The following is a 22,993-nucleotide window of genomic DNA, read 5'->3' as shown; positions in this document are numbered from 1 at the left end:
TAACTAAGTTACCTTTCAAGTTATTACCATTGGAAAGGAAAGAGTTTTATTGAATATTTCTTTCAAATTACTCATCCATCTTCATTGTCCTATCTTTTTTTATCAATACTTACCAAGCAACACATATATCTAGGACCTCCAAATCCAATTACGTTCTCATAATTTTCAAAACCTGTTCTACGAATGTTAGGAAGGAAATTAAGTTATTTAATCACAAGTTATCTTATTAAAAGTTTTGGGAATGGGAATGTGTTATGAAAAGTTTGATCTAACCTTGCTGGCCACATTACTTCCCCATTAAGCTACTTCCCCATTAAAAAAAAACAACTTTTATTTTTTGAGACCAAAAGTCTGGTGAGGAAGTAGCTCTTAGTGTGTTTAGCCTACAGAATTCTTGGCCAATCAAATACTCTCTAATTGTGACACAATCTAATTATCACTATCATCAGCCAGAAAGGTCTTATTCATACAGGTTGTTCTCGACTTGCAACAGTTCATTTAGTGACTATTCAAAGTTACAACAGAACTTTTAAAAAGTGATTTATGACCATTTTTCACAGTTATGACCTGTGCAGCCTCCCTGTGGTCACATGATCAAAATTCAGATGCTTGGCAACTGATTCATATTTATGACCGTTGTCCTGTGATCATATGATCATCTTTTGCGACTGACAGTCAATGGGGAAGCCAGAGTCACTTAACAACCAGGTTACTAACTGATCAGCTGTGGTGATTCACTTAACAACTGAGACAAGAAAGGTCATAAAGTGGGGCAAAATTCACTTAACAAATTCTTACTTAACAACATACATTTTGGGCTATATTGTGATCGTAAGTCAAGGACTACCTATACTGGGCAGGGATTGAAGTAGTCCAACACTTCTGGAGATAACTGACCTAGTAAGATACCTAAATAAGTCTATTTCTCAATATGTATCTTTCCATGTCTTATACACTTTTGGCAATTCCACTGTCTTTAGATTGATACTGTTTTTGAATAAAATTGTAGTCGTTAAATTTTTCCTGGAAAAATGAGGCACAAGTTTGTCACGGCAGTTGCTATTTATTTTAGTGTTCAGAATTATTTCTTAATTTAAGCCATCTGAAGGTAGAGTAAATTCTGTTTATTTATTGTTACACTCTGTATTGTAATATTATATCCCACTGTAGCATCCCTGCTGGGGTAAAAAAAACAATGTAACTATAAATCACTCTTCCACAAACCTAGACACTCTAGAGCAGGGGTTGCCAACCTTGGCAACTTTAAGCCTGGAGGACTTCAACTCCCAGAATTCCCCAGCCAGCAAAATTGCCAAGGTTGGAGATCCCTGCTCTAGATATGCTTGGACCAAGAGACTCAGCATTCCAGGCTAACATGGCCATTACCCTATGGGCAAATAAGTTTGAAATCTGTAGTTTAAGAACTTCAGGCAGGCATAAGATTAGCTGAGGCTGCCATAAAGTGACTATAATTTCAGAAAAAAAGCCAAATATCAGGTATTTTGGCCTTAGCTTGGAAATCGTGATAGAAATGTAGGGTAGTCTGATGCACGTGTCAAAGGCAAAGATTAACTTAAAAAGAACTTTTTAAAAAACCACAATCTCTTTCATTTGCCTTTTGGGATGAAATTTGCCTCACAGAAGGCAAACGAAAAAGATTGCTCCATAGAATAACAGAGTTGGAAGGGAACTTGGAGGTCATTTAGTCCAACCCCCTGCTCAAGCAGGAGAGTCTATTCCAAGTATTATGTGTGTTTTTACTCATTTCTTTTCTTATTTACTCTTTTCTCATTTGCACCGAGAAGAAACATTGCACTCAAGTGCTTTAATCAGGCACGGTCAGAAGTACCCAGTGTTATGTTCAGTGCTGTTTGTTTTTACACACAGCTCTTATTCCCAAGAGTTTTTTTTGTTGTTATGGAGAATTTTTATCATTATTAAGAATTAATAGTTGAAATCCAGGTCTCCAAAATCTTAAATGTATCAACACATATTTAAATTAGCAAATCAGTAAAGTATACTATTACTATGAGCACCATAGAGTTTTCATCATAGAATTTTCACTCCTTTCACTCACCATTTTAAAACTGATCTTTGATCATATTTTTCTGTATGGTACAGATGGAGAGCCCAAGAACCAAGTAGTGTTTCCCCTAAGGCCAACCACTTTTGGAGAAGCAAAAGTTCATATCATTTAATAAGATCTGCAGAGCTTCAGTGTTACAAAAAGGATGTTTTTTCCTCCCAATTTCAAAAAATATTGCAGCTAAAGCAAGAATGACCTAGATATACATTAGCATCAGAATGTATTCTGGAGCAGAGCAAAATTTGCGTGCAAGTGCCTTAAAATTGCTCCTTTGTCCTCTTGCTAAGTGAACTTCATCTACCTTAAAAAAATCTGCAAATTTAATTTTTGAAATCAGGAGGTCCATACTGATGTTGCTGCTACCAAAACAAAAACAAAAAAACAAAACCTTGCTTCCACAATACTTTCCTAAGATCAGCTTGGTGATATTTGCTAGAACGTTTAAATACGTTGATTTACTGCAGACATTTGAATGCCTTTGCTTTTTGAGAAGTGCAAAAATGTTATTGTCGTCATCATTATCATCCCCAAATTTCTCAACACCTGCTCGTTGTGTGGTCATGCAGGAATGGCATGCCATACAATTGTTTCCTGAGAGGAAAGCCAGTTCTGTAAAGCTGTAATAATTAATCCTGTTCTGCACGTCTCACTCTTGGTGAATATATACACAATTGATTCAGTAGGTCTAATGTTCCATAACCAAGTAGATGCATATTACAGTGTTTATTATTCTGGGATATTATTCTTTTGTTCCCTTTCACCTGAATGAAACTAGGCTCCTAAAGTGTCTCTTTAAACTGCTCTTGTACTGGGATTAAATCTCAGAGACCAGTTACACATCTTAAATCCCTGGCTGTCATAAATGCTCTTCACACTTTCCCACCCTTCATTATCCTGTAAGGCCCTCATGTGCTTCAGGATAAGTTCTTTGGCACCCAGAGTTTACTTTTCTCTCCAAATTTCTAAACATCCTTTGTGTGACATCTTCTCTCAATTTTAGCATTATAGAGCTGCTTATATCTCAATACCTCTTTGTCTTAGTGTTTCCTTTCTGAATGGAATTCATAACCATGTCAAACTGGCTCCATTCCTTTTCTAGCTTACACATTTTGTGAACCAAAAATTAGGCCGCTGATCACAGTTCACTGTGGACTGCCACTTTTCTGAACTACCCAATTTAAACATCCCTCCAAGTTATTTCCCCATAATTACATTTGCTTCCCAGAGCCCATAGAAATAGGTGCAATGATAAGTTGAGGTGGGCCCAAATTAGCCTTTAGATTAGAGGGATAAATGCAAAACCAAAAGAGCTGCACCCTCAGAATGATAGGGCTAACACAGATAAGCTACAAAACTCCAGAGGACCACTAGATGGAAGCAAAGAGCTATAGTAACCTCCAGGTCCTGGCTGCCCTTTATCATCTAACCTGTAGTTAGTACATTAATACACTTCTCATTTATCTTAAATATAAAAATAACCCCAGAAACTGAGTCCATAATATGGATGAGTTTTTTAAGGGAAAGTTGCTAATGCTATGAAGAAAGTGATAACTTGATGATATCTGCTAATACTCTCTGGGATATATTTCATGAGAAAGCTATGTGCTGGCTGTGTTGATGACATGGTTGTTTTCTTAACTCTTTTTTCCCCTAATTCTCTGTTCTTTCAGTTATTATTTATCAACCACAAGCCATTTCACCCTTTTTTCCAGTGCCATTTCAAACTTAATTTTGATTATGGATTGAACACTAAAGTGAATGGCCAGATTTTACACCATAGAACATGCAGAAGAAAAAATGCTTTGCAGATGCAGTTTGCAGTGGTGTAAGGATCTGAAGAGAAATATTGGCTAGTATAGATTTAAGTATATTTTTATTTTCCAGTCATATAACATTAATTTCCTTAGTTTACTATTTGTATTGCATCTATATTTTGAATAATGTTGTATACTCTGAAAAGGTAGTGGTATGTATATATGTACGTGCTTAAAAAAATAATCCTGTAAGAAACATTTGAAAGATCTGGGCATGTTTATCTATGGGGAAAAGAAGATTAAGGAATATATTATTGAGATTCGGCCAAATTAGTGTATTTGTTTTTTTAAAAGCCTCAAATTCTTTCCAATTTGTTTTATGAACAAATCTGCCGTCTGATGACAACTTCCTTCAGTTCACATTGTTCTGATAGGCTGTTATCAAAACATGAACTGAAGGAAGTTCTCATCCAGCTACACCTACCAAATTCATTAGGTTCAGTTGCTCCCAGCATGGAGGATTATATTTTGAATAACTGCCATGTAGTGGTTAAGAATGAAGAGCTTGTCAGAAAGAACAACAGGACAGCAAACATAATTAAACCCTCAGTGTATCAAAGCCATTTTCAAGGGGTAAGCATTCAGTGTCTTCTGCCTTCAACTTCTTTTTTTTCTCCAAAACTCCTCCTCCCCCCACCTAATCTATTATGCATAGTTGGGTAAATTCTTTTTTTTTTTTGAAGCGACGAGAGAGATAAAATTCTCACCAAACCCAAAGACACAATAAGAGTCTTCAAATAATGGAAAGATTGGCACAGAGGCAATCAAATTGTCTTGTTTTCTGCTCCAAAATATAGGCCACAACTAATAAACTTTGGGATAAACCTGCTAACAGTAAGAGCTGTTTATCAATGGAACTGATTGTCTAAGTCGAGGGTCTTCAAACTTGACAGCTTTAAGATTTGTGGACTTCAACTCCCAGAATTCCTGAGCTAACATGCATGAAGGAGGAATTCTGGGAGTTGAAATCCACAAGTCTTAAACTTGCCAAGTTTGAAGATCCTTGGTCTAAAGAATCAAGAAGTTTTCTTTCACTGGACATTTTTGTTGTTCAGTCACTAAGTCATGTCCAACTCTTCATGACCCCATGGATCATAGGCCTTCTTGTCCTTGATTGTCTCCGAGTCTTTGTCCAAACTCATGTGCACTGCGTCAATGACGCTATCTAACCATCTCATCCTCTGCCGTCCTCTTCTCCTTTTGCCTTCGATTCTGTAGAGATTCTCAGTCATCCAAGTCATGGTTGTCCCAAAGGTGCTTTTTCAGGAGGAAAGTGGACTTCGTTGTTTTTCCTTCTGAAGACATTTCTTGGATGAGAAGTGAAACGTCTTCAAAAGAAAAAACAAAAAAGTCCAATTGCCTCCTGAAAAATCACCTTTGGGACGTTTTGCCTTCAATCTTTCCCAACATCAGGGTCTCTTCTGGCCAAAATATTGGAGCTTCAGTATCTATGCTTCCAAGGGCCAGTCAGGGTTAGTTTCCTTTAGGACTGACTGATTTAATCTCCAAGGGACTCTCAAGAATCTTCTCCAACACCACAATTCAAAAACATTCACTGGACATATTTCAGCATCAAGGGAAAGTTAAAACAGAAAGGCCATCTGAGAAAGACGATGCATTTTCAGATTAATCAATCAAAAGAAGCGATAGATTAAATAACCCCCCACCCCCAAGAACTTTTGAACTTTGGAAATCTGCATTTCTGCACTTCTCTGCCTATCACCATTCTATACTCTCTCTCTCTCTTTGCACTTCAAATTACTAATGTGGGGAATCTCATAATTATACAGGCCTGACCAGCAAACCTTTAGCTCATTGGGTCTCCAATCTTGGCAACTTTAAGATTTGTGGACTTCAGCTTTGCTGGCTGAGGAACTCTGGGAGTTGAAGTCCACAAGCCTTAAAGTTGCCAAGGTTCGAGACTGCTGCTCTATCTCATGGTGGTATATTTTTGAGATATATTAATATTGTTTTCCCATTTTCAGAAAAGAAGATTCTACAAGAATATTTCAAAATATAACAAGTGTACAATATACAAAGCTAATGAAATATGATGCCTAGAAAGACAGTTTGCATATATATTTTGTGAGAATTTGAGCTCAGATCACATCTATTTATGAAAGACCAAATGCTTGTAGGCCTTGCTTAATTGTTTAGTGCCATTCACAGTGACAATGCCACTGAAAATATAATTATATGGATGTAGACTTCCCATAACAGGCACAACATCCTTGCAATCATGTGGATGCTTCACAACCAGTTGGCATTCATCACAGCCAGTGATGGGATTCATTTTTTTTTTTACTACTGGTTCTGTGGGCATGGCTTGGTGGGCGTAGCAGGGGCAGGATACTGTAAAATCTCCAGTCAGAGGTGGTATTTGCTGGCTCTCCGAACTACTCAAAATTTCCACTACCAGTTCTCCAGAACTGGTCAGAACCTGCTGAATACCACCTCTGATCACCATGCTTCACAGCCAGTTTCTAACAATCAGAATCAATAGAGAAGCTAGCAGTAACATTACAAGTCCCAGACGCATGATGTCTCACTTAACAACTAAAGTTTGGTATAGTGGTTAAGGTGCTGTGGTTAAGGTGCTGGCCTGTAAACCAGGAGACTGTGAGTTCTAGTCCCACCTTAGGCATCAAAGCTGGGTGGATGATTTTGAGCCAGTCACTCTCTCTTAGTCCTATCCATTTCACAAGGTCGTGGTTGTAGTTGTAGAGAAAACAGAAGGAAAGAGCATTGGGCATCTTCACTGGAATGAATTATTTACAAAAGTAATACCGGCAGGATAGAAAAATATCTAATAAATAAATAATAAAATTAATAAATCATTTAGTGAGCAAGAGTTGCTGGCCCCAATTGTAGTAATAAAGCAAGGGGCACTGTATATGTTTTTGTTATTGTTGTTTATCAGATTAATTGAAAACAAAACGCTTTTCACCTTTATCGTTCTTTTTTTGTAAATATGGTGCAGTAGGAGTCTAATTCCTCTAAAGCTGAGATTATCTGGAAATGAATAGGAGTGTCCTAAACACCTCCCTGAACAATCAGAAACAAAGTCAACAAAGTTACACTTGAAAAATATGTATTCCAAACATTTTGTCTTTGTCTCTCTCTTTTTCATTAATTTTTCTTTAACTTGACAGAACCTATTTCTGTAGATTCATCAAAGCCGCTTATAGCCCTGAGGAGCTCAAGCAATGCCCTTATTTTGCAGAGGAAGATAAAACCTATGAAGTCAGAAGTCCTTCCATGGATGCAAACATACCAGCCTAGGTAAATTTACCCCAATACTTCAGAATTCTCCTGTTGAGATAAGGGGCTGTCTCACACAAGTTCCTAACAATCCAGGCCAATTCCAGCAGACTATTTTCTTATCAAAGGTCATTGAGGAAATTGGAGGAGAAAAATACCACAACAATTACAAACAAAGATCATGAGGCTTACTTATTTTGCTAATGTTCCTAAAGCCATAGCAGCCCTTTTCTGTTTGCAGAGCAGAAAAATGGAAGCGGATCTGTAGTTTTCCCTGAAAAGAGGATTGCTCTTTATTTGGTACGGCATGATTTTGAAAGGTTGCTGATTAACTGAAGCATGATCAGTGACTACCTGAAAGACAAGATGCAAATGTAATTGCTTTTGTTCCCACAAAATGATGATGTTCATCCATCATGTTCAAAGAGGACCTTGACATCTTAACGGGTTGTGGGCTGTCCACAGTGTGTCTAGTAAAGGTGGCTAGTAAGGCCTATATGATGGAATGTTCTGCCACATGTCAGGCAGACATGTGTGAACACCATTGTTGCAGCATTTGCAACTGGCTTTGCAGATTTTTCACTTCTTTTGTGCTGTAATAGTGCTTCAAATGTCTGGCAGCCTTGATGGATCAACATGCACCATGTCGATCTGGTATTAGGAGGTGGTGTCAATGTCCAGGAACTTGAAGGAGGCTTTCAATGTGTCTTTGTATTGCTTCCTTTGTTCCTCTTGTGATCACTTTCCTTGAGACAGCTCACCATAGAGGAGCTGTTTAGGGATGCGATGGTCTGGCATTTTTGCAACATGACCTGCCCAGTGTGTCTGGGCTTTCATCAGCAGGGTGTGGACTGATGGCAGGCCTGCTCTGGAGTGGACTTCTGTGCCTGGCATCTGATCCTGCCACCAGATCCTCAGATGTCTGCAGAGGCAGGTTGCATGGAGGTGGTTCAGTTGCCAAGTGTGCCTCTTGTATATAGTCCAAGTCTCACTGGCATACATCAGGGTAGTCAGCACTACTGCTTGGTAGACTTTGAGCTTTGTAGCAAGGCTTATTTCACAGTGGTCCCACACGTTGGTCAGTAGTCTGCCATATGCAGAGCTTGCCCTGGAGATTCTGCAGTTAACTTCAATGCCAATTGTCACTGCGTGGGATAGGGTACTGCCAAGGTATGTAAATTGGTCCACTACTTGCAGCTTTTGTCCCTTCACTGTGATGGTGGCTCTTGGTATTGGGCTTTCAGAGCTGGCTGGTGCATCACTTTAGTCTTGTTTGTGTTAATGAGGAGGCCGAAGCTGTCACATGCTGCTGTGAATTTGTCCACACTGGCTTGCATTTCCTGCTCTGATCCAGCATTCAGGGCACTGTCGTCTCATAGCATAGTCTCCTTTATCTTGGTCTTCACCTGGAGTCTTCATAAATTGAACAGTTTTCCATCAGTCCTGTATCTCAGGCTAACTCCCAAGGAACTGTTCTGGAAGGTGCCTGACAGCATGGCTGAAAACATTATGCTGAACAGGATTGGTGCCAATACGCAACCCTTGCTTGACACCGTTTGTAATGGGAAAGGCCTCTGAAGCTTTTCCATTGTCCAGAACACGAGCCATCATGCCATCATGGAACTGACTTACCATCAGGATGAATCTGCCAGGGCACCCAAACTTCAACATGATGCACCACAGACCTTCGTGACTGACACTGTCAAAAGCCTTGGTGAGATCCAGAAAGGTGGTGTACAATTCACAATTCTGCTCTTGACACGTCAGGCTGCAAAGATCATGTCCACAGTGCCATGCACTTTGCAAAAACTGTGTCTCAGGTAATAGACCTAGTTCCAGGTGATCAGTCAGGCGGTTCAGTAATACTCGTGCGAGGATCTTGCCTCCGATGGAAAGCAGTGATATTCCTCTATGATTATCGCAGACTTGTCGATTCCCTTTCCTCTTGTAGAGGTGTATGATGGGCACATCTTTCAGTTCCTGAGGAATGGATCATTGATTCCAGAAGTATTGGAACAGCTGAGTGAGTTTGTCGACAAGCTCTGCACCCCCATCCTTATAGACTTCCACTGGGCTCATGCCAGATCCTGGGCCCTTGCCACCGGACAGCTGGCTGATGGCCTGTAGGGCTTCAGTCTTTGATGGTAGAACATCCAGCTGTGGTTGATATCCACCTGGGGCATTGTGTTGATCACCTCATTGTTGATGGAAGATGGACAGTTCAGTATGGATTGGAAGTGCTCAGCCCAATGCTGTAGAATCAGAGTCTTCTCAATAATGAGAGTTGCACCATCTGAGTTTAGTAGTGGGGGGAACTCTGTGAGGGCTGAGGTCCATACAAGGATCTGAGGGCTTCGTAAAAACTTTTAGCATCGTTTCTATCAGCAAACTTCTGAATTTCATCTGCTTTGGCACTCAGCCAGGAGACTTTTTGTCCAAGATGGTATGAGGATTCCTGCATTGTCAAGGGATTGGTCTGGAAGAAACCTCCATGGTCTCTGTCATCAACCTTATGATTCTATGACTTCTACCAACTTATAAAACTACCTTGGCCTCTGTCAAAAATGGGCACACATTGGAGCAGAGGTATGGAGAGACAAAAAATGTCAAAATAGTGGATGCAATCTCATGATTGAGGTTTGTACCTATAAAAAAGGGCCAGAGTTTAATCATATCCTTGTGGGTTTAATGAATTCAGTAGATGTTCATGTTCTTCATGTCAGCTGGTTGCAACCATTTCCTCATGACATCACTCCTTGCCCTGGACATTGGGAAAGAGTATCTGCATAGTGAGTAAGCTCCCTAAATCTCTTTTCCTGGTTACACTAAAAGCAGGTCTAAAGTGAACTTGTAATCTTTTAAAAATTAACTTACTAGCTAGATGATAATTGGTCAAAGGAGATGGTTCCCTGGGAATAAGAAATCGATTTTGGCCTACAGTTGCTAAACGCTAGTCCAGAATACACAAAACAGAGCAATTCTATTTATTCTGTTCAGTACCACAGCTATTTTCTAAGATTTTTTAAACTCCCATTCTAGCCTGTGGTCCTGATAGTTAAATGATACTGCAAATGAGATTTATTTCTAAAGAAACATGCCTGGCCTATAAGGCTTTAAGTGTGATTTTTTTTTTTAAGAACAGACTTGTATGCATGTATGTATGCATAGTGCACTTGTTTAAGCTTTCTTTTTTCTTCTGAAACCAGATTATTTTCATCTTCAAAAAAGAAGAGGATCCAGAAAAGCCTGTCACCTTAGCCACTACATATACAGTAGCAAATATTTCCGAGGACAGATTGTCAGCTAAATCCAAAAAAGGGCTATTAGGTAAAATACTTTTCTATCAAATCCATTTCTTATTTTAACATGCTTTGTGGTTGGTTGGTTGGTTGGTTGGTTGGTTGGTTGGTTGGTTGGTTGGTTGGTTGGTTGCTTGGTTGAACAGGTCAGTTGTACACCCAATAGGGCAATAGGTGGTGAGAATGGATGCAGCACCTTCAGCTCTTTGTGCTTTTTAGGAAGTTATGGGTGGTCCAAACAGAACACAGGCCTAGACCAGGTGAGAATTTGCCCAGGGTCCTCCTGGATTGGATTTGGCAGGGGAGAGTTAACTCTTTTGGACTAGCCCAGCAAACCCAAAGTTGGTTGATACAGTCAGAAGAACCTAGTGGATGCCCTGCAGAAGCTCAGTATATGGTAGTTCATTGGATCAGCAAAGAGACTGTACCTGGCCAGTTCACAGAGCTCAGTCCAGAGGCAATAGTGCTAGCTGGTTCATAAATGTGCAACAGCCAGGCTTGACTTCTGGGAGGCTTCTACAAGGCAGCAGTGCTAAACTGTATAGTGGAGGCTGCAGGAAGGAGACAGCCTGGTGCTTGAAAAGACTTGGCTTTTTGAAGCCCGATCCTTATGGTGGGGTGGTTGTTGGCAGTGGAAGGAGATGCAGGCTGTGAGAGCAGTCAGGACCTGTATCATATGGCTGTCGCAGAACACCACCACTACTACCCACTGTGGGAACTATCTTACTTCCCTTCTTGTATTCTCTTGCTCTCTCCTGTATGCTACAGAAGGGCTGTGGGGCAACTTTTTAGGTTATTCTAGGGTTCTGACAGATTTTAACGAGCTTTTAGATGTGAAGTATGAATCGTGTATGTGCACAATTTGCCTTTGCTTGTACAGTAAGGAGCTGGCTGTCCTTTTTGCTGGAGGAAAGCCAATTACGGGAGGCCTCGATGGGTGGATAAAAATGCCAAACCCAGTCTAAAAATCTGGCTGTGAGACCAGCCTTAATAATATATATTTTTTAAAAATACATTACTTCTCCAATTTGCTATCCTTCCATAATTTCCAATCAAATGTAACTGGAGGGCACAAGAGCATTATTTTCTGGGCTGACTCCAGATACTTTAATGCTCAATGTTTTATCTCTCAGCTCAATGTGAGCTGTTTGCTAATGGGCCTGTACTCTCCAGGGGCTATGAAACGTGACTTTAAAAGCTAAAAAACTGGGCAATAGGTTCTCAATGAAAGACACAGCAACATTTTGAATAATAACACAAATGCCATTACTTTCTTCTTCTATCATACAAGCATTTGTATCTTGATGACAATGCCATTGTGGTTTGCTGCAATTTTGACTGTTATAATAGAGAAAAGAGTGGCCATTTACAAATCAAGCAGACAAAAGAATACACCAATGTGGATATGTTTTATGGGCAGATATACTGTTAGAAATATAGACAATAATGTTCATAAAATATAGCTTACCATAGTGAACATGGGCAAAATTACAACCAGCTGGCCTGTGTACCAACTGCTCAGCCTGCATCTAAGTGATTGGCAGTTGATGGTTCTTGGTCATTATTCTGGAAATGTTTTAAGACTGTTCTCTGACTCATTTTTCCAATTGAGTGTTTTTAAAATATTTTGTAGTTCAATTTCTATCTTACACCACCACACTGGCTTAAAACTATAGGAGATCATTGAATCATAAAATCATAGCTGCTACCTGTCCTATGGGTTTGTTGAAAAGGATATTTGCTTTATAAAGTTCAATGTTTCTATATTCTTATCCCTAAAGCCAAAAGAGATACAACAAACAGTAGGAAAAGTTGAAGAAGGGCTATTATCTTCATAAATGGAGCAACTGAAATCTGCCAAGTATTTGGGAAAGACTACTCATCCAGGCATCCGTTCTTGCTGTTTAGGCTGCCTCTTTTTGATATGTTTGGGATCATTATCTTAAAAAAAACCAGTGATCAGTTACTCATAGATGCTCCATTGCTATCCTTCTGTGATCTTCATGATAAGAGTGATGAAGAGCCTGAGTATTAGCAAGAGACACAGAAGAATATATGTATGTATTCCCATAGCAATTAGAAGGCAAATTTGGTTAGGCACCAGGCTAGAAATTGGGAAACAGTGAGTTTTAATCCCACCTTGGGCATCAAACCAGGAGTTAAGACTTATTCAAAACATCCCCTTCAAATTTGAAACTGTAGAATGAAAACCCAGAGTTACAATGAGGGCACATAGTACTCATGCACCAACAATGGTCTCATTTTAGATTTCTGTTTTCTTGGTTTAGAAGAAGCCATTCCCATTTGTAAAAGGAATAAAAAGAATTGGGTGGATTTTTTTTTATAGAATCACATTTGTTCCTATTTCCAATGGTTCTATGCATACATTTTGATCCAACTACACTGTTAAGTCTTCATTCCTCTTTGAGTATGACCCCCTTCCTAAAGATAGATCTACTTTCCTAATGACTTATTCATATTGCTCAGTTGCCCATCATCAGAATGGGTGGGCAACTCTTTCTTATGATGCAGCAATGGCTATCTTACCCTTTATTAACCTCCCACTCACCACCAAAATGACCTCAGAGTGTGTTTTCCTAATTACATTTTTCCGTATTGTGTTACCTCATGTGTTCCATTCCATTCTGAATAGCTCACATCAGTTTGTTGCAAGCTAATCCTGGAAGTCCATTGGCTACTTTGCAGAGGTCCTTCAATGAAATCAATACTTACCACTCTCTCTAATATCCTTCAAAGCTTCCTTTTTACTATGAGTGCTATAATAGCAAAATGGCTATAATTGTTGCCTTGTTAATAGAAGATAGTTGGTTCAAAATCTAAAAACAAACATTTTTAAATTATTTTTTTCTTTCACTGATCTTCCTAGTTTTCCCCTGTGCTTTCTTTTTTAAAGAACAAGCAGTATACCGAAAGTCAGGGCAGGGCATAGACACTAAGTGTCTTCAAATTTTCCAAAAGCATTATTTAATCTGTGAAATGGACTTCCATATTCAGAATGTATTATAAGAGCCGTGGTGCGCAGTGGTTACAATGCAGTACTGCAGGCTACTTCTGCCGACTGCAGTCTGCCAGCAATTTGGCAGTTCAAGTCTCACCAGGCTCAAGGTTGACTCAGTCTTCCATCCTTCTGAAGTTGGTAAAATGAGGAGCCAGATTGTTGGGGCCAATACGCTGACTCTGTAAACCGCTTAGAGAGGGCTGTAAAGCACCGTGAAGCAGTATATAAATCTAAGTGCTATTGCTATAATTCCACTTCAACTTATCATTATCTTTCTCAAGCTTATATTGTGTATGTGCATTTTATGTTTTTCTTCATTGTTTTGTAGGTTCCCCTGGTGACTAATACTTCCTGACCCCAAAATGCGCAATGGGAGGAGTTTTCTTCAGATGTCTTGTCTTCAGTTAGAATTAAATAATTGAAAGCTGGTGAAGCTGCAGTGTTCTGGTAAGAATCTTGCACAATGAATAAAGACTAGTCACATTTCATAACAAAGTAAACTCATACTCCACCCATAACAATATTAAGGACATTTTCTTCCTTTTTAAATGTTCCTTAAAACAACTTTTTTTTAAAAAAAAATATCACACTGGTGGAATACAAAGACATTCTTAGGAAGGAACAATACCAAAGTTCCTTTCATGAGTGGGATATGGCCAGGGCAGTTTGTGAAATATAAACAGTACTCGAAGGTCCATATCAATGCACAGTATTACAACTGCAAGAAAAACAGGCAGTTTTAGAAATGTTAGATACTTTTAACTAATCTGCAGTGTGGCTTCCTTTTCTTCTCGGATTATGGATTTGTTCGTCGGTTTGTTTAAATCTAGCAGGAATCAAGTTAAAATTAATTGTGTTCATTTTTCCAAACTTTTATATTTGTGCATTGGAATTCCCTTAAATTCCCTGTTTAAAAAGATCACTAATTTCCTTTCTGTTATTCCCCCAACAATGCTTGAACTGCAGCACATAACATCCTAGCAATCCTTCTGTTAGAAATTAACCTGGAACTCCTGTGTAAAACATTTTGCTACAAATTACTAACCAATATACATTAAAATATTAGAGAAGGTTTGATGGCCATTAGGAAAATAAAGTTATTAAAGGGATATTCTTTGGAAAGACATAATATTAAACCACATTTTTCTTATATTTTCCATATGTTGTTAACCTAATTTTACATAACTTTTTCTCTGGTAATATTACATTAATAACTAGAGCATACAAAACATTTGCTAGACCAATACTCGAATACAGCTCGTCAGTCTGGAACCCACATTACGTATCTGATATTAACACAGTTGAGAAAGTCCAGAAATATTTCACAAGAAGAGTTCTCCACTCCTCTACTCATGGCAGAATACTTTATGCCACCAGACTTGAAATTCCAGACCTAGAAAACCTAGAACTATGCTGCCTTCAGTCCAATCTAAGTATAGTATATAAAATTATACATTGCAATGTCCTACCTGTCAATGAATACTTCAGCTTCAACCATAACAATACAAGAGCAAACAATAGATACAAACTCAAGGTTAATCGCACCAAACTTGATTGCAGGAAATACAACTTCAGCAACAGAGTGGTCAATGTCTGGAATACTCTACCTGACTCTGTGGTTTCTTCCCCAAACCCCAAAAACTTTAACCTTAGACTTTCTACTATTGACCTCACCCCTTTCCTAAGAGGTCTGTAGGGGGTGTGCATAAGCGCACCAATGTACCTACTGTCCCTATCCCACTGTTTCTTTTATTTTTCTTATATGTATCCATGTATTCATAACTATGTTTTTACTTATACCTATTATCTTGTAAGCAATTGACAAACCAAATAAAATAAATAAATAAAATGTATTTTTGGCCTTTTGGTTTTCATCCACAATTAATCATTATATTAAGGATCCTGAATTTTTTTTAAATCTGTTTCCTCACTCAAGTATCCCATCCCTCCCTAGCACCTAAAAGGAAATAAAACTTTTTCTAGTCCCAATCCTTAACATTCTCTGTCCGTTCATCTATTTGGCAACCGCTCTCCTTTTGAGCCCTACGAATCATAACATTTAAGGGTTGGAATAGACTTGGATAGAATCTAGTCCAGGCCTCTGCCCCATGCAGGAATTCCCTGCAATAACATTCCTGCAGACTGCAGTCCAGACTCATTTTAAATATTTTAACTGTAGCAGAGTCCACCATCTCCTGGGCAGTCTGCTTCATTACTGATTACCTCTTATCACTAGATATTTTTCCCCCTGATATCTAATTGAAATTGAAGTCTTATCTTCATCTTGACTCTGTTAATGCATTCTAGAAATATATTTGCTTTATTTGCACTTACAACAAACTGTTAATTTATGTTCAGCTTGTGATCCACAAGACACCCAGATCATTCTCACATGTGCTGGTAACCAATATGGCTTCCTCCAGTCAATATACCTGTATTAGCATTTTTTTTTCTCTGTTTAAATAACAGACTTTGCATTTGTGCCCGGTGAGAGTTATTTTGCTGGTTCCTGCCCAATGTTTAGTCAGATCCTCCTGAATCTTGAAAGTGTTCTCTAAAATATTTGTTATCTTTATATGATCCACAAATCTGATAGACATATTTTTTAGCTTTCATTCAAGTAATTTATTATGTTGAACAAAACTTTTGGATGCTACTCAATACTTCCTTCCATGGATATATATCCATACTCACTGGATGTAATTGTCCAGTCAGTTCTGAACCCATCTCTTTGATTTCCACTTCCATCACACCTTGTCTCCAAGGTGGAGCTGTTTTCAAATGGGCCAATGAAATAATCAGCACAAGGAGAAAATGGAAACAACAGGATGTAAAGCAAGAGTGAGGAAGCACTAATTTACCCTGAAAGAGTTTATAACTTTGGGATGTAACTCCAGATGAATTACAAATGAAAAAACAATTGGTAAAGAAAACATGCAGATATCTATTTGCCCTTAATTAATTTTAATTTGGAAAACATGAGATTTCCTGAACTCTGATTTTACTATTAATTTGATTTGATCTAATTGTTAATGCCTTCCTCAAATAAATGTCTGCTGAGGGAAAGGGTGGGAAGGTTTTTACAAAGGAAGTTAGTTGCTTACTCCAAGAAATCAAAATAAAGACTTGTCTGACTATTAATAAAATGGCATAATTCTCATCCCATTAAAATGAAGATAGAATACTGCAGATGGGAAACAAATTGAAGCAACAAAAGCTACACCAAATTAGCAGGGTGCAATGAAACTTGCTGTAGTACTGTCTCATGTAAGAAAAAGAAGAGATGCAATCTAGCTGGTGTGTTACTATTCTTGTTTAGAAAGCAGAACTGCAAACCTGAAGACTTGACTAATGCTGACCATTCCTCCATTCCCCATGTTATATTTATGTGTGTTCTGCTACTTGAAATATTTAGAAAAATTGGGTTGGGACAGACAACCAAGTTAATTTTTTTAAATATATCTAGTTAAAACATTACAAGGTTCAAAAGTTATTGAGTGAAAGAGAAGCAAAAGGTAAAGCAATATAACATACTGGATAAGTTGCACAGAAAAAATTGCGGCATATAACACACCTTATTTCATAATAGAGTGATCAATTAAAATCGAACTGAAAACAAAACAGTAGAACTATCTGGAGAGACAGGAATGTTTTTTATTGATATAAAAAAGACATTAAGATGGATATCAAGAATGCTTTTCTATTAAACCACTCTGCTTCAACCTCCCACATTTTATATGCTTTTGGTTCTTCCATGAATGATAAGAAATAACTTTCAGCCAGCATTGTCTTTAGCAACAATTCTGTTGTGCAATGCAAAATGTCCACTCATGTCTATATCAAATATTTGGAATTGCTTTGGATGGGAAACATTATAGAACCATCAGTAAATAAAATATCAAAACTAACTGAGTAGAGACCTTTACAAAATATTCTTCTCATAGCTATGTCAAAACAAGCATTGCAGATCTGGATCTTTCAGAAGTTTCTTCCTCACCTGAAATTGCAGGAACAACAAAATAGACAAAAACAGCATTTGTGGGATTGTGCATAATGTTCACATAAATCTACACAGTCTGGGAAGTATAATGAATTGTGTCTCCTATGTATATAAATGCAGAAAAATATGCTCATATGCCTTACAAATAGACAGATCCATAGCTCTAGTCTATGTTTCAGATTAACACAAATGCACACACAGAATTAGATATCTTGCATGGAATGTCTTCTAGAACTGGACACAAACAGACAAACAGACTGTTCAAACCTCGGAAGCATTTTAGAGGAAAATCAATTGAGTAGATCAGCACCCCCCAACATTTGGGGCACCAGGGATTGGTTCTGTGGAGAGAGGTTTTTCTAATCCTAACCCTAACCGGAGAGGGCATCGTTTCACAAGCTGCCTGCATCCCATAGATAGGACTTTGCTTGTTTGTGTGGCCTGGTTTTTGCCATGCCATGGCCCAGTACCAGTATACAGCCAGGTTTGGGGTCCCCTGTTGTAGATAATGTCTTCATTTTCCACCTCAGAGAAAGGGATTTATTTAGAGGTGGTATTCGGCAGGTTCTGACCAGTTCTGGAGAACTGGTAGTGGAAATTTTGAGTACCACCTCTGATTGGAGATTTTACAGTATCTTTGCCCTGCCATGCCCACCAAGCCACACCCACAGAACCAGTAGTTAAAAAAAAAATTGAATCCCACCACTGATATATTCTGCAAAACATTCTCAATGGCAATATTTTTTAGCAGTGACAGTGGTTTTGTTATTTTTAAAAAAGGCATATGGGAGACATTATTTCATATTGTCCTTGGGATCTAATGTAAGCCTGGGAATTCAGCGGCTTTCATTTATGAAAACCACACAAGATAAGGTCAGTCAGTCTGTCTATAGACATTCACACATACATTTCCTGGCCACCTTGTAATTAAAGACATGCAATCACACAACAAGATAAGTAGGAAAGGAGTGCCTATTACAGCAAAGTGTCTGTTAAATCCAAATGCCAATTTATACAAGTGTGTTTTATGGATTTTATGCATCTGTAAAAGGAAAATAGAATTTTACACATATGTAGTTTATGCCTTTTAAAAATGCATTAAATGATGAACAGGATTTTACACATGCATAGAAGCATAAAATGTATGCAAAGATTTTTTTTTTCATTTTTTCCCAAAGCCTACTTACAGTAAGATCCATTAAATCAATGTTTAGTGTATTTTAAAATAAAATCCATATGTAAATGGTGTCTAAGCAAAACTTAGAATGGAGACATTTTCAAAACAGTTTACAAAAGTTATTCCTAAAAATGAAGCTTTATCAGAGTCCATTTTACACTTTTTCAGAAGCTTCTTTTCTGTTCAAAAGCAGTTTTCTGCTTTTCTCTTTTATCTATGGGGTGCTTGAGAATCCCTCCTGATCCTCTCTTTGTGCTAACTTTATTATTGAACAAGGTAGCAAAGGCGCCATGGTATTTTGTTACACTTCTTCCCCGAAGCCTCTTTATAACTGCTTTACTGTTCAAAAATGGCTAAGGAAGTTGAAATTAAATTCACATTCATAAAATTAAGAATTGATCAGAAAAAAATGTAGAATAAATTTCAACATATCACTCATCACTATATTTCATAAAACCTGAAGGAATCTTTTAGGTATTCTAATCCAAAGTTCTGTTCAATGCAGGATCTACTAGGATATTACTGACAGATTGCTATCCAACATATGTTTGAAGACCGCTAGCAAAAAAGAACCTACTACTTCATGTAGACTAGCTGACAGCATACATGGGCAGGAAGTTCCTTAATGCCTTCACATTACCTTATCCTTTAGATACTCACATTGCATATGGTTATTGACTAGGAATAGTAAAAAGGCTTAGGGTCTCTTAGATTTATACACCCTCAAAACTTCTGCATTGTACATTAAGCAATAAAAGGATATATATCTCCAGACCATCTATTTCCCTGAAACCTAACATATGTTCAATATAATTCATACATCTTTATCCCCCAAATTTCTCATGTTAGCAGTAATTGAGAACCTCTTCTAGTTGTACTTGAGGAGAAGAATGTCCTGGCACTAATTCTATAACTATGGAGTGTGAGTCCATGTATGAGAACAGCATACACGACTGGTGTAAGAAAACAAAAATTAGCAGAATTTTTTTTAAAGGCCTTGATTATTTGCTGTTAACATTTCTTTAGGTACTTACCACAAGGTCATGCCCAAGGCTGCATGGGAAATGCAAAACTGACCCTAATTATTCCACTGAAATTAACAAAATTCTTCCCTTGATTTTTAGTATACAAAAAGTGTTAGTGTGCCTAGAGGAAATAGTAAGACAAAATGTTTTCTAACTGACTTGATATGAAATTACTGCAAAAACCAGCAGTAAAACAATTCTACAGGTGTTGCATTATCTCTCTGGTAGGAATTACATCTTGGTTAGAAGAATACATAGAAGAATATGCAGAAACATTATTAGAAATGGGACATGACGAGCTTTAAGTGATGGAACATACTGTAGTAGACAATGGTCCCTGCCTTGTCTTCCTTGTACTTCCTTGTACTTCTTCAGTATAAGAGGGCCATGGCAGACATAAAGAGGTTAAGAGATGCTTTCATTTCAACAAAAAAAGGGTGCCAACATACCTGGCTCAGTAAATTTACACACACATACTTGAAGTTACAGTTGATGACTCTTCAGTGCGATAAAGGCAACTTATAGGAGTCTAAGGAACCAAATCATTCCAGAAATTCCAATTATGTTGATAGGAAGAGAGCCAAATAACAAAGTTCCAAAGAGAGAAGATTAAAAAGAAGAAGAAGCTGATGCTGAAGGCTGGCAAGCAGATGATGCCAAAGCAATTTAGAATGGAAAAAAAAAAAACACCCAGGTGTTTCTGACCATATCACGCTTAGAATCATAGACCTGGAGGAGGGTCAATTAGGCCATCAAATGTAATCTCTAGCCTGGTGCTAGAATCCAAATTAAACAAACAAATGGTTGTTGAGTTTCTTCTAAAGAGATCTGGTGAAGAGAGGCCCTCCCAAGTGTTTAACATTCAAACAAAATCTGCATTCCTACAACTTCACACCATTGTTTCGACAAACTAGACTGACAGAGAACAGATCAGGACTATCTTTTGTGTGGAAGGCCCTATATACTATAACTCCCACCCCGTCTTCTATTCCCAGTGCTAAAGACATCAATTCCCTCAACTTCCCTTTGCACAACTTGAGTTTCTAATCCCCTGAACATCCACAATGCCCTTCTCTGGACATCTTCCCATTAGTCTGATTTTTTTTAACCACATGGCTTCCCTGAACTTCTCACAGCTTCAGAGACTTGAAATCATTTTTGACTGGCAGTGCCTGAGATGTTTGGTCTTCAAAGCAGAAGCTTAACCAGGATAATGTTAGCATAATGTTATTAAAAGTACTGTCATAATTGTGTTCCACAAATACTTAAGGGGCAGTCACTCTATCTTTAAACATGCTGGTTTTTTCGAGGGGGAGAGGGGGAGATTTGTAAAAGTAGCATTTTCTATAGAAGGCCAAGTTCTGTTAAAGAAAGCTATGAAGCCTCACCTGATGAAAAATTTAAAAAACAGTGACTGCAAAGTGAGCAGCAAGGTCGCTGGGGGGAGGGAGGGGTTCCAAGATCCTTTTCTTTTTCCCCAAGAAAAACATGCTTTCTAAACAGATTTTTAAAATGAGATTTGTAGCTTCCCCTTCACAAGATTTTCTGCCTGTGGATACAGGGCCAGGATAAACCATTAACCAGCTTTGACTAAACCTTCAGATGAGAGGAAGTAAGGAGAGATTATGATCACATTGCTGAGCACAAAAGGAAATGATAGGCCAAAGAATGAAAAGTGGAATGACATATTTCACAAATAATGCTGATAAAATATTTTACTGTATTAGCTAACATAATCATTCCCTCCCTGGCCCTTTAAAATGCAGTCTTTCTGACTCTGGGTCAGATAAGGGAGTAAGACAAAATGCCTGTGCAGTGCTCTTGAATTACAGTATTTTAATTAACCCGGTTTTCTTCATCTGATTGTTTTCCCCTTCCCCCATTTAATACATCCCCAAATCAGACAGACAGAGATTCAGAATGGAAGCACATACTTTTGTATTTATTTGACTTCCTCTCATATATTTGTTATGCAGTCTTGTAAAGCCCACCTGCCACAGGAGAGGGAGCCTGAGACATGACTGAGGAGCTAAAGATATATATAATTCAAAATCTTCAAGCCCAGGGAACAAAATAGGTCAGAATTGATGGGAGACTTAAAGGAGAGGAAAAGCAACAGTTAAGAGAGAAGAGAGGAGACTCAGCTTGCTAAAAAGCCAAGCTACTCGCACTGGCATAAGGAGACAGAGGACAAGTTTCTAAGGCCTGGCTCTTCTCATGCCAATTGAATTAGGCCAGTTGATCTTTTATTTAAAATCAAGACTGCATTGTTAGAGTTGTTTCATGTCAGTCTCAGAGAAAAGACATTTTCTGCTTGGCTGGTTTATGGACTAATTAACTGCATTCCCAAATCGTGTGACTGGTGGTATCGAGTTGAATGAATGAGAAGATATTTGCAAGTAACTGAAAAGGCAACTGGACTCACTGCAAACACGAAATCGGCAAACACCTTGACTAATGTTTCTCAACCTTGGCAACGTCAGGATTTGTGGACTTCAACTCCCAGAATTCCCCAGTCAGCATGGGAATTGAAGCACACAAATCATTAAATTGCCACGGTTGAGAAATATTGCATTAAGGCACCAAGCTGACCTTAATTTGGATTCCAAAGCACTAAACCGGATTGGGAAATCACCAGGAAACAACCGGGGTCTAGATCTGTCAAGAATTGTCCACCTAAAACAAAAATCATGTAAAAAGGCAAAGGCAAATAACTTCTGCCCTGTTGCCATGAGAATTGCATAAATGTATCCATGAAGTTAACCAGGAATCAAACTTGACATGGTGATCTTGCTTTTTTTAAGTCCATTGAACTCAATTGTGATGCAGTGGGCTTACTTGGCAGCAGCTCTCATTGAGTTCAATAAAACTTATTTTAGAATAGATACATACATATAACTGCATAATAAATGTCACAATTATATTCTGGCTAAACAGTTATTAACAGGCAGGACAGTCACCATGATTACAAAATGAAATATATGTGAAATGTTCAAAGCAGTGAAAAATCTGAGTTTAAAAGATAAGACCAGCACACATTTGCTATGCATGGAAAATGGATTTTAAATCAGAAATGAAGAGTTGGTTCTGTCCTCAGCACATATTTTAGAGAGATTCTGCTGTCAGAGATTGCACCTGGGCATACTTTTTATTGGGTTTATTACTTGTTCTGGAGGGTATGGGATTATTTTGCCTACTCGATATCATGTCTAGGATATCGTGTCTTTCTGAGTCCTGCCAGCCATAGTCCATCCCTAATCAAGTCTAGAATATACTGACCACGCTCTTCTCTTGCAGGTGCCACTCAACATC

At 38.2% G+C, this 22,993-nt stretch overlaps 1 long non-coding RNA gene across 3 annotated transcripts in view; it reads left to right on the top strand.

The window, feature by feature from the left end:
• LOC148127635 (uncharacterized) overlaps nt 1–22,993 on the top strand; it is a 168,468-nt gene that overhangs the window by 73,873 nt on the left and 71,602 nt on the right. For 2 of the 3 annotated variants that reach the window (XR_015743981.1, XR_015743978.1), the window contains 3 exons: nt 7,053–7,182; nt 10,368–10,488; nt 13,808–15,287. This is a non-coding gene — a long non-coding RNA (uncharacterized LOC148127635). Of the gene's footprint in view, nt 1–7,052; nt 7,183–10,367; nt 10,489–13,807; nt 15,288–22,993 lie in introns of those variants that run through there. The other variant, XR_015743979.1, reaches the window with a different exon arrangement.

This window comes from Pseudonaja textilis, chromosome 1 (genome assembly GCF_049901715.1).
Source record: "Pseudonaja textilis isolate UNSWEBS1 chromosome 1, rPseTex1.2, whole genome shotgun sequence".
NCBI lineage: Eukaryota > Metazoa > Chordata > Lepidosauria > Squamata > Elapidae > Pseudonaja > Pseudonaja textilis.
Note: the sequence above shows the minus strand (reverse complement) of the source record. Positions and strands in the feature narration are given on the sequence as shown.